The following is a 15,895-nucleotide window of genomic DNA, read 5'->3' as shown; positions in this document are numbered from 1 at the left end:
TGTCCAACTGGTCTGTATTTAGTTTCATTTGAAGGAGACTCCCTCGTTGACTACAAAGAGAAGCATCTGTCATTCCATGTAAGAATAAGTGCTTTACTTTGGGACTGCCTTGCTGGTGTTTGTTCATCAGTGGGTTTGCCCATTGCCTTGATTACAACAGAATCCAAATTTAAACACTAGAAGGTGCTGTTTTTTCCAAAGTTTTGGCATGGTAATCATTGATTTTGTGCACGGTGTGTTTCTATGCTTTAACAAGGACTGTCATAATGTTCTTCTTTCAGAAAACATTATAATAGTTGAATTTGCATGAAATGCTTTAAATGTGTGAAAAGTCCACCCATGCTCAAGAATGCTGAGGCATCCCAAATATATTAACAGGGAACTCAAAGATTAATGGCCTTTCAAAACTACCCAAGTACCAACGACCACAGCAAAGCCAAAGAGCCATAAACATATTTATAATGGGTGCTGTTAACAAAACTGCTCAGATCAGCTCACCTTGACTGCAGGCAGCATGCTCCTGGTATCTCTGGCTGGAAATGTCCTCATCTGATTCCACAGACTTGTAGTCTTCGAAATGGAAAATATTTTGATTTGTCACTATCGGTACCCTCATAATGGCACTGACTTGTCTGTTGTAATAGGTAAGTGCTATTTGTTGGGGTAGTTTCAAGTGACGAGTGCTTCAGGACATAATTCATTTTCTGGGACGTCAAACTGAGTTCTAAAGGCAATGATCAGATATTCACAGTATCCATCCCATTAAGATTACTTCAAATGGGAGCATTGATTGGTCCTATGTTCATAAGTGCTTCTCTTTGGGGTAGTAGTACTGAGGAAATGAAGAGCAACCAAAGCTTCACCTATGTTCTATTTCGTATAGTTTTTTATTTATTTAATTAGTATTTCTTATTTTGCAGATATATGCCTCTGTTCCAAACTTGTAACTGTAAATGCTGAATAAAAGTGAAAAAATTGGACACAATTATGCATCCTCCTCTGTGGCCAACTTTTCAAATCCTTGCCTACTCGAGTGAAAAGCAGCTGATGTCTACTCTAACTTTAGCATCTTTCTTTTCAACCAAAGCAGAAAGTGCTATCAAGTTGGGGTAAATGTTTGCTGACTGACTTCCCAGTGTCCAACTGGTCTGTATTTAGTTTCATTTGAAGGAGACTCCCTCGATGACTACAAAGAGAAGCATCTGTCATTCCATGTAAGAATAAGTGCTTTACTTTGGGACTGCCTTGCTGGTGTTTGTTCATCAGTGGGTTTGCCCATTGCCTTGATTACAACAGAATCCAAATTTAAACACTAGAAGGTGCTGTTTTTCCCAAAGTTTTGGCATGGTAATCATTGATTTTGTGCATGGTGTGTTTCTATGCTTTAACAAGGACTGTCATTATGTTCTTCTTTCAGAAAACATTATAATAGTTGAATTTGCATGAAATGCTTTAAATGTGTGAAAAGTCCACCCATGCTCAAGAATGCTGAGGCATTCCAAAGATATTAACAGGGAAATCAAAGATTAATGGCCTTTCAAAACTACCCAAGTACCAACGACCACAGCAAAGCCAAAGAGCCATAGACATATTTATAATGGGTGCTGTTAACAAAACTGCTCAGATCAGCTCACCTCGACTGCAGGCAGCATGCTCCTGGTATCTCTGGCTGGAAATGTCCTCATCTGATTCCACAGACTTGTAGTCTTCGAAATGGAAAATATTTTGATTTGTCACTATCGGTACCCTCATAATGGCACTGACTTGTCTGTTGTAATAGGTAAGTGCTATTTGTTGGGGTAGTTTCAATTGACGAGTGCTTCAGGACATAATTCATTTTCTGAGACGCCAAACTGAGTTCTAAAGGCAATGATCAGATATTCACAGTATCCATCCCATTAAGATTACTTCAAATGGGAGCATTGATTGGTCCTATGTTCATAAGTGCTTCTCTTTGGGGTAGTAGTACTGAGGAAATGAAGAGCAACCAAAGCTTCACCTATGTTCTATTTCGTATAGTTTTTTATTTATTTAATTAGTATTTCTTATTTTGCAGATATGCCTCTGGTCCAAACTTGTAACTGTAAATGCTGAATAAAATTGAAAAAATTGGACACAATTTTTCATCCTCCTCTGTAGCCACCTTTTCAACTCCTTGCCTCCTTGAGTGCAAAGCAGCTGATGTCTACTCTAACTTTAGCATCTTTCTTTTCAACCAAAGCAGAAAGTGCTATCAAGTTGGGGTAAATGTTTGCTGACTGACTTCCCAGTGTCCAACTGGTCTGTATTTAGTTTCATTTGAAGGAGACTCCCTCGATGACTACAAAAAGAAGCATCTGTTATTCCATGTAAGAATAAGTGCTTTACTTTGGGACTGCCTTGCTGGTGTTTGTTCATCAGTGGGTTTGTCCATTGACTTGATTACAGCAGAATCCAAATTTAAACACTTGAAGGTGCTGTTTTTTCCAAAGTTTTGGGATGGTAATCATTGATTTTGTGCATGATGTGTTTCTATGCTTTAACAAGGACTGTCATAATGTTCTTCTTTCAGAAAACATTATAATAGTTGAATTTGCATGAAATGCTTTAAATGTGTGAAAACTCCACCCATGCTCAAGAATGCTGAGGCATTCCAAAGATATTAACAGGGCAATCAAAGATTAATGGCCTTTCAAAACTACCCAAGTACCAACGACCACAGCAAAGCCAAAGAGCCATAGACATATTTATAATGGGTGCTGTTAACAAAACTGCTCAGATCAGCTCACCTTGACTGCAGGCAGCATGCTCCTGGTATCTCTGGCTGGAAATGTCCTCATCTGATTCCACAGACTTGTAGTCTTCGAAATGGAAAATATTTTGATTTGTCACTATCGGTACCCTCATAATGGCACTGACTTGTCTGTTGTAATAGGTAAGTGCTATTTGTTGGGGTAGTTTCAAGTGACCAGTGCTTCATGAGATAATTTATTTTCTGGGACGCCAAACTGAGTTCTAAATGCAATGATCAGATATTCACAGTATCCATCCCATTGAGATTACTTCAAATGGGAGCATTGATTGGTCCTATGTTCATAAGTGCTTCTCTTTGGGGTAGTAGTAATGAGGAAATGAAGAGCAACCAATGCTTCACCTATGTTCTATTTCTTATAGTTTTTTATTTAATTAATTAGTATTTCTTATTTTGCAGATATATGCATCTGGTCCAAACTTGTAACTGTAAATGCTGAATAAAATTGAAAAAAAATTGGACACAATTATGCATCCTCCTCTGTGGCCAACTTTTCAAATCCTTGCCTCCTTGAGTGAAAAGCAGCTGATGTCTACTCTAACTTTAGCATCTTTCTTTTCAACCAAAGCAGAAAGTGCTATCAAGTTGGGGTAAATGTTTGCTGACTGACTTGCCAGTGTCCAACTGGTCTGTATTTAGTTTCATTTGAAGGAGACTCCCTCAATAACTACAAAAAGAAGCATCTGTTATTCCATGTAAGAATAAGTGCTTTACTTTGGGACTGCCTTGCTGGTGTTTGTTCATCAGTGGGTTTGTCCATTGACTTGATTACAGCAGAATCCAAATTTAAACGCTAGAAGGTGCTGTTTTTTCCAAAGTTTTGGGATGGTAATCATTGATTTTGTGCATGATGTGTTTCTATGCTTTAACAAGGACTGTCATAATGTTCTTCTTTCAGAAAACATTATAATAGTTGAATTTGCATGAAATGCTTTAAATGTGTGAAAAGTCCACCCATGCTCAAGAATGCTGAGGCATTCCAAAGATATTAACAGGGAAATCAAAGATTAATGGCCTTTCAAAACTACCCAAGTACCAACGACCACAGCAAAGCCAAAGAGCCATAGACATATTTATAATGGGTGCTGTTAACAAAACTGCTCAGATCAGCTCACCTCGACTGCAGGCAGCATGCTCCTGGTATCTCTGGCTGGAAATGTCCTCATCTGATTCCACAGACTTGTAGTCTTCGAAATGGAAAATATTTTGATTTGTCACTATCGGTACCCTCATAATGGCACTGACTTGTCTGTTGTAATAGGTAAGTGCTATTTGTTGGGGTAGTTTCAATTGACGAGTGCTTCAGGACATAATTCATTTTCTGAGACGCCAAACTGAGTTCTAAAGGCAATGATCAGATATTCACAGTATCCATCCCATTAAGATTACTTCAAATGGGAGCATTGATTGGTCCTATGTTCATAAGTGCTTCTCTTTGGGGTAGTAGTACTGAGGAAATGAAGAGCAACCAAAGCTTCACCTATGTTCTATTTCGTATAGTTTTTTATTTATTTAATTAGTATTTCTTATTTTGCAGATATGCCTCTGGTCCAAACTTGTAACTGTAAATGCTGAATAAAATTGAAAAAATTGGACACAATTTTTCATCCTCCTCTGTAGCCACCTTTTCAACTCCTTGCCTCCTTGAGTGCAAAGCAGCTGATGTCTACTCTAACTTTAGCATCTTTCTTTTCAACCAAAGCAGAAAGTGCTATCAAGTTGGGGTAAATGTTTGCTGACTGACTTCCCAGTGTCCAACTGGTCTGTATTTAGTTTCATTTGAAGGAGACTCCCTCGATGACTACAAAAAGAAGCATCTGTTATTCCATGTAAGAATAAGTGCTTTACTTTGGGACTGCCTTGCTGGTGTTTGTTCATCAGTGGGTTTGTCCATTGACTTGATTACAGCAGAATCCAAATTTAAACACTTGAAGGTGCTGTTTTTTCCAAAGTTTTGGGATGGTAATCATTGATTTTGTGCATGATGTGTTTCTATGCTTTAACAAGGACTGTCATAATGTTCTTCTTTCAGAAAACATTATAATAGTTGAATTTGCATGAAATGCTTTAAATGTGTGAAAAGTCCACCCATGCTCAAGAATGCTGAGGCATTCCAAAGATATTAACAGGGCAATCAAAGATTAATGGCCTTTCAAAACTACCCAAGTACCAACGACCACAGCAAAGCCAAAGAGCCATAGACATATTTATAATGGGTGCTGTTAACAAAACTGCTCAGATCAGCTCACCTTGACTGCAGGCAGCATGCTCCTGGTATCTCTGGCTGGAAATGTCCTCATCTGATTCCACAGACTTGTAGTCTTCGAAATGGAAAATATTTTGATTTGTCACTATCGGTACCCTCATAATGGCACTGACTTGTCTGTTGTAATAGGTAAGTGCTATTTGTTGGGGTAGTTTCAAGTGACCAGTGCTTCATGAGATAATTTATTTTCTGGGACGCCAAACTGAGTTCTAAATGCAATGATCAGATATTCACAGTATCCATCCCATTGAGATTACTTCAAATGGGAGCATTGATTGGTCCTATGTTCATAAGTGCTTCTCTTTGGGGTAGTAGTAATGAGGAAATGAAGAGCAACCAATGCTTCACCTATGTTCTATTTCTTATAGTTTTTTATTTAATTAATTAGTATTTCTTATTTTGCAGATATATGCATCTGGTCCAAACTTGTAACTGTAAATGCTGAATAAAATTGAAAAAAATTGGACACAATTATGCATCCTCCTCTGTGGCCAACTTTTCAAATCCTTGCCTCCTTGAGTGAAAAGCAGCTGATGTCTACTCTAACTTTAGCATCTTTCTTTTCAACCAAAGCAGAAAGTGCTATCAAGTTGGGGTAAATGTTTGCTGATTGACTTCCCAGTGTCCAACTGGTCTGTATTTAGTTTCATTTGAAGGAGACTCCCTCAATAACTACAAAAAGAAGCATCTGTTATTCCATGTAAGAATAAGTGCTTTACTTTGGGACTGCCTTGCTGGTGTTTGTTCATCAGTGGGTTTGTCCATTGACTTGATTACAGCAGAATCCAAATTTAAACACTTGAAGGTGCTGTTTTTTCCAAAGTTTTGGGATGGTAATCATTGATTTTGTGCATGATGTGTTTCTATGCTTCAACAAGGACTGTCATAATGTTCTTCTTTCAGAAAACATTATAATAGTTGAATTTGCATGAAATGCTTTAAATGTGTGAAAACTCCACCCATGCTCAAGAATGCTGAGGCATTCCAAAGATATTAACAGGGCAATCAAAGATTAATGGCCTTTCAAAACTACCCAAGTACCAACGACCACAGCAAAGCCAAAGAGCCATAGACATATTTATAATGGGTGCTGTTAACAAAACTGCTCAGATCAGCTCACCTTGACTGCAGGCAGCATGCTCCTGGTATCTCTGGCTGGAAATGTCCTCATCTGATTCCACAGACTTGTAGTCTTCGAAATGGAAAATATTTTGATTTGTCACTATCGGTACCCTCATAATGGCACTGACTTGTCTGTTGTAATAGGTAAGTGCTATTTGTTGGGGTAGTTTCAAGTGACCAGTGCTTCATGAGATAATTTATTTTCTGGGACGCCAAACTGAGTTCTAAATGCAATGATCAGATATTCACAGTATCCATCCCATTGAGATTACTTCAAATGGGAGCATTGATTGGTCCTATGTTCATAAGTGCTTCTCTTTGGGGTAGTAGTAATGAGGAAATGAAGAGCAACCAATGCTTCACCTATGTTCTATTTCTTATAGTTTTTTATTTAATTAATTAGTATTTCTTATTTTGCAGATATATGCATCTGGTCCAAACTTGTAACTGTAAATGCTGAATAAAATTGAAAAAAAATTGGACACAATTATGCATCCTCCTCTGTGGCCAACTTTTCAAATCCTTGCCTCCTTGAGTGAAAAGCAGCTGATGTCTACTCTAACTTTAGCATCTTTCTTTTCAACCAAAGCAGAAAGTGCTATCAAGTTGGGGTAAATGTTTGCTGACTGACTTGCCAGTGTCCAACTGGTCTGTATTTAGTTTCATTTGAAGGAGACTCCCTCAATAACTACAAAAAGAAGCATCTGTTATTCCATGTAAGAATAAGTGCTTTACTTTGGGACTGCCTTGCTGGTGTTTGTTCATCAGTGGGTTTGTCCATTGACTTGATTACAGCAGAATCCAAATTTAAACGCTAGAAGGTGCTGTTTTTTCCAAAGTTTTGGGATGGTAATCATTGATTTTGTGCATGATGTGTTTCTATGCTTTAACAAGGACTGTCATAATGTTCTTCTTTCAGAAAACATTATAATAGTTGAATTTGCATGAAATGCTTTAAATGTGTGAAAAGTCCACCCATGCTCAAGAATGCTGAGGCATTCCAAAGATATTAACAGGGCAATCAAAGATTAATGGCCTTTCAAAACTACCCAAGTACCAACGACCACAGCAAAGCCAAAGAGCCATAGACATATTTATAATGGGTGCTGTTAACAAAACTGCTCAGATCAGCTCACCTTGACTGCAGGCAGCATGCTCCTGGTATCTCTGGCTGGAAATGTCCTCATCTGATTCCACAGACTTGTAGTCTTCGAAATGGAAAATATTTTGATTTGTCACTATCGGTACCCTCATAATGGCACTGACTTGTCTGTTGTAATAGGTAAGTGCTATTTGTTGGGGTAGTTTCAAGTGACGAGTGCTTCAGGACATAATTCATTTTCTGGGACGCCAAAATGAGTTCTAAAGGCAATGATCAGATATTCACAGTATCCATCCCATTAAGATTACTTCAAATGGGAGCATTGATTGGTCCTATGTTCATAAGTGCTTCTCTTTGGGGTAGTAGTAATGAGGAAATGAAGAGCAACCAATGCTTCACCTATGTTCTATTTCTTATAGTTTTTTATTTAATTAATTAGTATTTCTTATTTTGCAGATATATGCATCTGGTCCAAACTTGTAACTGTAAATGCTGAATAAAATTGAAAAAAAATTGGACACAATTATGCATCCTCCTCTGTGGCCAACTTTTCAAATCCTTGCCTCCTTGAGTGAAAAGCAGCTGATGTCTACTCTAACTTTAGCATCTTTCTTTTCAACCAAAGCAGAAAGTGCTATCAAGTTGGGGTAAATGTTTGCTGATTGACTTCCCAGTGTCCAACTGGTCTGTATTTAGTTTCATTTGAAGGAGACTCCCTCAATAACTACAAAAAGAAGCATCTGTTATTCCATGTAAGAATAAGTGCTTTACTTTGGGACTGCCTTGCTGGTGTTTGTTCATCAGTGGGTTTGTCCATTGACTTGATTACAGCAGAATCCAAATTTAAACGCTAGAAGGTGCTGTTTTTTCCAAAGTTTTGGGATGGTAATCATTGATTTTGTGCATGGTGTGTTTCTATGCTTTAACAAGGACTGTCATAATGTTCTTCTTTCAGAAAACATTATAATAGTTGAATTTGCATGAAATGCTTTAAATGTGTGAAAAGTCCACCCATGCTCAAGAATGCTGAGGCATTCCAAAGATATTAACAGGGCAATCAAAGATTAATGGCTTTTCAAAACTACCCAAGTACCAACGACCACAGCAAAGCCAAAGAGCCATAGACATATTTATAATGGGTGCTGTTAACAAAACTGCTCAGATCAGCTCACCTTGACTGCAGGCAGCATGCTCCTGGTATCTCTGGCTGGAAATGTCCTCATCTGATTCCACAGACTTGTAGTCTTCGAAATGGAAAATATTTTGATTTGTCACTATCGGTACCCTCATAATGGCACTGACTTGTCTGTTGTAATAGGTAAGTGCTATTTGTTGGGGTAGTTTCAAGTGACGAGTGCTTCAGGACATAATTCATTTTCTGGGACGCCAAACTGAGTTCTAAAGGCAATGATCAGATATTCACAGTATCCATCCCATTAAGATTACTTCAAATGGGAGCATTGATTGGTCCTATGTTCATAAGTGCTTCTCTTTGGGGTAGTAGTACTGAGGAAATGAAGAGCAACCAAAGCTTCACCTATGTTCTATTTCATATAGTTTTTTATTTATTTAATTAGTATTTCTTATTTTGCAGATATATGCCTCTGGTCCAAACTTGTAACTGTAAATGCTGAATAAAAGTGAAAAAATTGGACACAATTATGCATCCTCCTCTGTGGCCAACTTTTCAAATCCTTGCCTCCTTGAGTGAAAAGCAGCTGATGTCTACTCTAACTTTAGCATCTTTCTTTTCAACCAAAGCAGAAAGTGCTATCAAGTTGGGGTAAATGTTTGCTGATTGACTTCCCAGTGTCCAACTGGTCTGTATTTAGTTTCATTTGAAGGAGACTCCCTCGTTGACTACAAAGAGAAGCATCTGTCATTCCATGTAAGAATAAGTGCTTTACTTTGGGACTGCCTTGCTGGTGTTTGTTCATCAGTGGGTTTGCCCATTGCCTTGATTACAACAGAATCCAAATTTAAACACTAGAAGGTGCTGTTTTTTCCAAAGTTTTGGCATGGTAATCATTGATTTTATGCACGGTGTGTTTCTATGCTTTAACAAGGACTGTCATAATGTTCTTCTTTCAGAAAACATTATAATAGTTGAATTTGCATGAAATGCTTTAAATGTGTGAAAAGTCCACCCATGCTCAAGAATGCTGAGGCATCCCAAATATATTAACAGGGAACTCAAAGATTAATGGCCTTTCAAAACTACCCAAGTACCAACGACCACAGCAAAGCCAAAGAGCCATAAACATATTTATAATGGGTGCTGTTAACAAAACTGCTCAGATCAGCTCACCTTGACTGCAGGCAGCATGCTCCTGGTATCTCTGGCTGGAAATGTCCTCATCTGATTCCACAGACTTGTAGTCTTCGAAATGGAAAATATTTTGATTTGTCACTATCGGTACCCTCATAATGGCACTGACTTGTCTGTTGTAATAGGTAAGTGCTATTTGTTGGGGTAGTTTCAAGTGACGAGTGCTTCAGGACATAATTCATTTTCTGGGACGTCAAACTGAGTTCTAAAGGCAATGATCAGATATTCACAGTATCCATCCCATTAAGATTACTTCAAATGGGAGCATTGATTGGTCCTATGTTCATAAGTGCTTCTCTTTGGGGTAGTAGTAATGAGGAAATGAAGAGCAACCAATGCTTCACCTATGTTCTATTTCTTATAGTTTTTTATTTAATTAATTAGTATTTCTTATTTTGCAGATATATGCATCTGGTCCAAACTTGTAACTGTAAATGCTGAATAAAATTGAAAAAAAATTGGACACAATTATGCATCCTCCTCTGTGGCCAACTTTTCAAATCCTTGCCTCCTTGAGTGAAAAGCAGCTGATGTCTACTCTAACTTTAGCATCTTTCTTTTCAACCAAAGCAGAAAGTGCTATCAAGTTGGGGTAAATGTTTGCTGATTGACTTCCCAGTGTCCAACTGGTCTGTATTTAGTTTCATTTGAAGGAGACTCCCTCAATAACTACAAAAAGAAGCATCTGTTATTCCATGTAAGAATAAGTGCTTTACTTTGGGACTGCCTTGCTGGTGTTTGTTCATCAGTGGGTTTGTCCATTGACTTGATTACAGCAGAATCCAAATTTAAACGCTAGAAGGTGCTGTTTTTTCCAAAGTTTTGGGATGGTAATCATTGATTTTGTGCATGGGGTGTTTCTATGCTTTAACAAGGACTGTCATAATGTTCTTCTTTCAGAAAACATTATAATAGTTGAATTTGCATGAAATGCTTTAAATGTGTGAAAAGTCCACCCATGCTCAAGAATGCTGAGGCATTCCAAAGATATTAACAGGGCAATCAAAGATTAATGGCTTTTCAAAACTACCCAAGTACCAACGACCACAGCAAAGCCAAAGAGCCATAGACATATTTATAATGGGTGCTGTTAACAAAACTGCTCAGATCAGCTCACCTTGACTGCAGGCAGCATGCTCCTGGTATCTCTGGCTGGAAATGTCCTCATCTGATTCCACAGACTTGTAGTCTTCGAAATGGAAAATATTTTGATTTGTCACTATCGGTACCCTCATAATGGCACTGACTTGTCTGTTGTAATAGGTAAGTGCTATTTGTTGGGGTAGTTTCAAGTGACGAGTGCTTCAGGACATAATTCATTTTCTGGGACGCCAAACTGAGTTCTAAAGGCAATGATCAGATATTCACAGTATCCATCCCATTAAGATTACTTCAAATGGGAGCATTGATTGGTCCTATGTTCATAAGTGCTTCTCTTTGGGGTAGTAGTACTGAGGAAATGAAGAGCAACCAAAGCTTCACCTATGTTCTATTTCATATAGTTTTTTATTTATTTAATTAGTATTTCTTATTTTGCAGATATATGCCTCTGGTCCAAACTTGTAACTGTAAATGCTGAATAAAAGTGAAAAAATTGGACACAATTATGCATCCTCCTCTGTGGCCAACTTTTCAAATCCTTGCCTCCTTGAGTGAAAAGCAGCTGATGTCTACTCTAACTTTAGCATCTTTCTTTTCAACCAAAGCAGAAAGTGCTATCAAGTTGGGGTAAATGTTTGCTGATTGACTTCCCAGTGTCCAACTGGTCTGTATTTAGTTTCATTTGAAGGAGACTCCCTCGTTGACTACAAAGAGAAGCATCTGTCATTCCATGTAAGAATAAGTGCTTTACTTTGGGACTGCCTTGCTGGTGTTTGTTCATCAGTGGGTTTGCCCATTGCCTTGATTACAACAGAATCCAAATTTAAACACTAGAAGGTGCTGTTTTTTCCAAAGTTTTGGCATGGTAATCATTGATTTTATGCACGGTGTGTTTCTATGCTTTAACAAGGACTGTCATAATGTTCTTCTTTCAGAAAACATTATAATAGTTGAATTTGCATGAAATGCTTTAAATGTGTGAAAAGTCCACCCATGCTCAAGAATGCTGAGGCATCCCAAATATATTAACAGGGAACTCAAAGATTAATGGCCTTTCAAAACTACCCAAGTACCAACGACCACAGCAAAGCCAAAGAGCCATAAACATATTTATAATGGGTGCTGTTAACAAAACTGCTCAGATCAGCTCACCTTGACTGCAGGCAGCATGCTCCTGGTATCTCTGGCTGGAAATGTCCTCATCTGATTCCACAGACTTGTAGTCTTCGAAATGGAAAATATTTTGATTTGTCACTATCGGTACCCTCATAATGGCACTGACTTGTCTGTTGTAATAGGTAAGTGCTATTTGTTGGGGTAGTTTCAAGTGACGAGTGCTTCAGGACATAATTCATTTTCTGGGACGTCAAACTGAGTTCTAAAGGCAATGATCAGATATTCACAGTATCCATCCCATTAAGATTACTTCAAATGGGAGCATTGATTGGTCCTATGTTCATAAGTGCTTCTCTTTGGGGTAGTAGTACTGAGGAAATGAAGAGCAACCAAAGCTTCACCTATGTTCTATTTCGTATAGTTTTTTATTTATTTAATTAGTATTTCTTATTTTGCAGATATATGCCTCTGTTCCAAACTTGTAACTGTAAATGCTGAATAAAAGTGAAAAAATTGGACACAATTATGCATCCTCCTCTGTGGCCAACTTTTCAAATCCTTGCCTACTCGAGTGAAAAGCAGCTGATGTCTACTCTAACTTTAGCATCTTTCTTTTCAACCAAAGCAGAAAGTGCTATCAAGTTGGGGTAAATGTTTGCTGACTGACTTCCCAGTGTCCAACTGGTCTGTATTTAGTTTCATTTGAAGGAGACTCCCTCGATAACTACAAAAAGAAGCATCTGTTATTCCATGTAAGAATAAGTGCTTTACTTTGGGACTGCCTTGCTGGTGTTTGTTCATCAGTGGGTTTGTCCATTGACTTGATTACATAAGAATCCAAATTTAAACACTTGAAGGTGCTGTTTTTTCCAAAGTTTTGGGATGGTAATCATTGATTTTGTGCATGATGTGTTTCTATGCTTTAACAAGGACTGTCATAATGTTCTTCTTTCAGGAAACATTATAATAGTTGAATTTGCATGAAATGCTTTAAATGTGTGAAAACTCCACCCATGCTCAAGAATGCTGAGGCATTCCAAAGATATTAACAGGGCAATCAAAGATTAATGGCCTTTCAAAACTACCCAAGTACCAACGACCACAGCAAAGCCAAAGAGCCATAGACATATTTATAATGGGTGCTGTTAACAAAACTGCTCAGATCAGCTCACCTTGACTGCAGGCAGCATGCTCCTGGTATCTCTGGCTGGAAATGTCCTCATCTGATTCCACAGACTTGTAGTCTTCGAAATGGAAAATATTTTGATTTGTCACTATCGGTACCCTCATAATGGCACTGACTTGTCTGTTGTAATAGGTAAGTGCTATTTGTTGGGGTAGTTTCAAGTGACCAGTGCTTCATGAGATAATTTATTTTCTGGGACGCCAAACTGAGTTCTAAATGCAATGATCAGATATTCACAGTATCCATCCCATTGAGATTACTTCAAATGGGAGCATTGATTGGTCCTATGTTCATAAGTGCTTCTCTTTGGGGTAGTAGTAATGAGGAAATGAAGAGCAACCAATGCTTCACCTATGTTCTATTTCTTATAGTTTTTTATTTAATTAATTAGTATTTCTTATTTTGCAGATATATGCATCTGGTCCAAACTTGTAACTGTAAATGCTGAATAAAATTGAAAAAAAATTGGACACAATTATGCATCCTCCTCTGTGGCCAACTTTTCAAATCCTTGCCTCCTTGAGTGAAAAGCAGATGATGTCTACTCTAACTTTAGCATCTTTCTTTTCAACCAAAGCAGAAAGTGCTATCAAGTTGGGGTAAATGTTTGCTGACTGACTTCCCAGTGTCCAACTGGTCTGTATTTAGTTTCATTTGAAGGAGACTCCCTCAATAACTACAAAAAGAAGCATCTGTTATTCCATGTAAGAATAAGTGCTTTACTTTGGGACTGCCTTGCTGGTGTTTGTTCATCAGTGGGTTTGTCCATTGACTTGATTACAGCAGAATCCAAATTTAAACGCTAGAAGGTGCTGTTTTTTCCAAAGTTTTGGGATGGTAATCATTGATTTTGTGCATGGTGTGTTTCTATGCTTTAACAAGGACTGTCATAATGTTCTTCTTTCAGAAAACATTATAATAGTTGAATTTGCATGAAATGCTTTAAATGTGTGAAAAGTCCACCCATGCTCAAGAATGCTGAGGCATTCCAAAGATATTAACAGGGCAATCAAAGATTAATGGCCTTTCAAAACTACCCAAGTACCAACGACCTCAGCAAAGCCAAAGAGCCGTAGACATATTTATAATGGGTGCTGTTAACAAAACTGCTCAGATCAGCTCACCTTGACTGCAGGCAGCATGCTCCTGGTATCTCTGGCTGGAAATGTCCTCATCTGATTCCACAGACTTGTAGTCTTCGAAATGGAAAACATTTTGATTTGTCACTATCGGTACCCTCATAATGGCACTGACTTGTCTGTTGTAATAGGTAAGTGCTATTTGTTGGGGTAGTTTCAAGTGACGAGTGCTTCAGGACATAATTCATTTTCTGGGACGCCAAACTGAGTTCTAAAGGCAATGATCAGATATTCACAGTATCCATCCCATTAAGATTACTTCAAATGGGAGCATTGATTGGTCCTATGTTCATAAGTGCTTCTCTTTGGGGTAGTAGTACTGAGGAAATGAAGAGCAACCAAAGCTTCACCTATGTTCTATTTCATATAGTTTTTTATTTATTTAATTAGTATTTCTTATTTTGCAGATATATGCCTCTGGTCCAAACTTGTAACTGTAAATGCTGAATAAAAGTGAAAAAATTGGACACAATTATGCATCCTCCTCTGTGGCCAACTTTTCAAATCCTTGCCTCCTTGAGTGAAAAGCAGCTGATGTCTACTCTAACTTTAGCATCTTTCTTTTCAACCAAAGCAGAAAGTGCTATCAAGTTGGGGTAAATGTTTGCTGATTGACTTCCCAGTGTCCAACTGGTCTGTATTTAGTTTCATTTGAAGGAGACTCCCTCGTTGACTACAAAGAGAAGCATCTGTCATTCCATGTAAGAATAAGTGCTTTACTTTGGGACTGCCTTGCTGGTGTTTGTTCATCAGTGGGTTTGCCCATTGCATTGATTACAACAGAATCCAAATTTAAACACTAGAAGGTGCTGTTTTTTCCAAAGTTTTGGCATGGTAATCATTGATTTTGTGCACGGTGTGTTTCTATGCTTTAACAAGGACTGTCATAATGTTCTTCTTTCAGAAAACATTATAATAGTTGAATTTGCATGAAATGCTTTAAATGTGTGAAAAGTCCACCCATGCTCAAGAATGCTGAGGCATTCCAAATATATTAACAGGGAACTCAAAGATTAATGGCCTTTCAAAACTACCCAAGTACCAACGACCACAGCAAAGCCAAAGAGCCATAGACATATTTATAATGGGTGCTGTTAACAAAACTGCTCAGATCAGCTCACCTTGACTGCAGGCAGCATGCTCCTGGTATCTCTGGCTGGAAATGTCCTCATCTGATTCCACAGACTTGTAGTCTTCGAAATGGAAAATATTTTGATTTGTCACTATCGGTACCCTCATAATGGCACTGACTTGTCTGTTGTAATAGGTAAGTGCTATTTGTTGGGGTAGTTTCAAGTGACCAGTGCTTCAGGAGATAATTTATTTTCTGGGACGTCAAACTGAGTTCTAAAGGCAATGATCAGATATTCACAGTATCCATCCCATTAAGATTACTTCAAATGGGAGCATTGATTGGTCCTATGTTCATAAGTGCTTCTCTTTGGGGTAGTAGTACTGAGGAAATGAAGAGCAACCAAAGCTTCACCTATGTTCTATTTCGTATAGTTTTTTATTTATTTAATTATTATTTCTTATTTTGCAGATATATGCCTCTGTTCCAAACTTGTAACTGTAAATGCTGAATAAAAGTGAAAAAATTGGACACAATTATGCATCCTCCTCTGTGGCCAACTTTTCAAATCCTTGCCTACTCGAGTGAAAAGCAGCTGATGTCTACTCTAACTTTAGCATCTTTCTTTTCAACCAAAGCAGAAAGTGCTATCAAGTTGGGGTAAATGTTTG

The 15,895-nt window shown here is 38.0% G+C and overlaps 1 long non-coding RNA gene across 3 annotated transcripts; it reads left to right on the top strand.

Moving 5' to 3' along the window:
- Positions 1-7: 7 nt before the first annotated feature.
- Positions 8-15,384, top strand: LOC127957163 (uncharacterized). Of its 3 annotated transcripts, none has more exons than XR_008153721.1 (2): positions 8-1,319; positions 14,959-15,384. It is a non-coding gene; the product is annotated as an uncharacterized LOC127957163 (long non-coding RNA). The 3 variants fall into 3 exon arrangements; XR_008153723.1 differs by lacking the exon at positions 8-1,319 and adding an exon at positions 9,087-9,274; XR_008153722.1 differs by lacking the exon at positions 8-1,319 and adding an exon at positions 11,366-11,548.
- The last annotated feature ends 511 nt before the right edge of the window (positions 15,385-15,895 follow it).

The sequence above is a fragment of the Carassius gibelio genome, chromosome B5, assembly GCF_023724105.1.
Source record: "Carassius gibelio isolate Cgi1373 ecotype wild population from Czech Republic chromosome B5, carGib1.2-hapl.c, whole genome shotgun sequence".
Taxonomy (NCBI): Eukaryota; Metazoa; Chordata; class Actinopteri; order Cypriniformes; family Cyprinidae; genus Carassius; species Carassius gibelio.
This window is presented reverse-complemented; position numbering and strand designations above follow the sequence as displayed.